Genomic DNA, 1,699 nt, shown 5'->3' with positions numbered 1-1,699 from the left:
TCGTTCATATCTCGTTCTAGCTAAAACGGTGGTCTATACTGACCATTCTGCTCTTAGATACCAATTTTTGAAACAAAATGCTAAACCAAGATTAATCCGTTGGATCTTACTCTTACAAGAGTTCGATATTGAAATCCGAGATAAAAAGGGAGCAGAAAATCTCGCAGCTGACCATCTTTCTCGTCTTGAAAATCCTGAATTAGAAGTTCTAAATGAATCGGCCATACAAGTCAACTTTCCTGATGAATATCTATTGAAGATAGATTATAATGAAATTCCATGGTTTGCAGATTATGCAAACTACTTAGTATGTGGATTCCTTGAAAAAGGATTGTCGTACCAAAAATGAAAGAAATTCTTTAGTGATATAAAGCACTATTTCTGGGAAGATCCACATTTGTTTAAAAGTTGTCCCGATGGAATAATACGTCGATGTGTATTCGGAGATGAAGCCAGTCAAATCTTAAACCATTGTCACACAGGACCAACAGGAGGGCATTATAGGCCTCAGCTCACAGCAAGAAAAGTTTACGATGCTGGATTCTATTGGCCTACAATTTTCAAAGACGCACACCTTCTTTGCAAATCCTGTGATGCTTGTCAAAGGGTCGGAAAAATAAGTCAACGTGATGAAATGCCACAAAATGTCATTCAAGTATGTGAAGTATTTGACATTTGGGGTATTGACTTTATGGGTCCATTTCCAAAATCTCACAATAATCTCTACATTCTCGTTGCCATTGATTATGTATCTAAATGGGCGGAAGCACAAGCTATCCCAACTAACAATGCACGAGTTGTAGTCAACTTTTTAAAACGTCTTATTTCAAGGTTCGGAACACCGAAAGCTTTAATAAGTGATCGGGGTACTCATTTTTGTAACAATCAACTTGAGAAAGTTCTCAAAAGATATGGAGTAACTCATAAAATCTCAACCGCTTATTATCCACAAACAAGTGGACAAGTTAAAAATACAACCGAGCTTTAAAACGTATTCTAGAGAAAACCGTAGGATCAAATCCGAAAGAATGGTCCATGAAATTGGAGGATGCACTCTGGGCTTTTAGAACAGCCTACAAAACTCCAATTGTAACCACACCTTTTAGACTCGTTTACGGAAAAGCATGTTATCTTCCAGTAGAAATTGAACACAAAGCATTTTGGGCTTTGAAGACATGTAATCTTGATTTACATGAAGCTGGACGTCTACGATTAAGTCATATAAACAAATTAGAAGAATTAAGACACGAAGCATATGAAAATTCATTAATCTATAAGGAAAGAACGAAGAAATGGCATGATAAAAGAATCAGAAGTTCAAAAGAATTTAAAGAAGGAGACAGAGTTCTTCTTTTCAATTCACAATTCAAGCTATTTCCTGGATAAATTGAAATCAAGATGGTCTGGACCATTTATAGTCAAAAGAGTTTTCCCGTACGGAACAATAGAGTTAATAAATTCAAATGGAATTGAATTTAAGGTTAATGGTCACAGAGTTAAACATTACATAGATAGTCCGATGGAAGTTGACAACGAAGTTAATCACAATTTCGACACCACAGCTAACTAAGTGTGTGGAGAATCTTTTTAGGGTAATATATATTTCTGTTAGAGTTAGATATTCTGTTTTCGTGTAGTTCTCGAGAATGGAATCCGTATGGTCTTTCCCTAGCAGACCCTAAAGAACTAGTCTTCTCCC

This window comes from Rutidosis leptorrhynchoides, chromosome 3, assembly GCF_046630445.1.
Source record: "Rutidosis leptorrhynchoides isolate AG116_Rl617_1_P2 chromosome 3, CSIRO_AGI_Rlap_v1, whole genome shotgun sequence".
Lineage (NCBI taxonomy): Eukaryota > Viridiplantae > Streptophyta > Magnoliopsida > Asterales > Asteraceae > Rutidosis > Rutidosis leptorrhynchoides.
The sequence above is the reverse complement of the archived record's forward strand: the minus strand, read 5'-3'. Positions refer to the sequence as shown.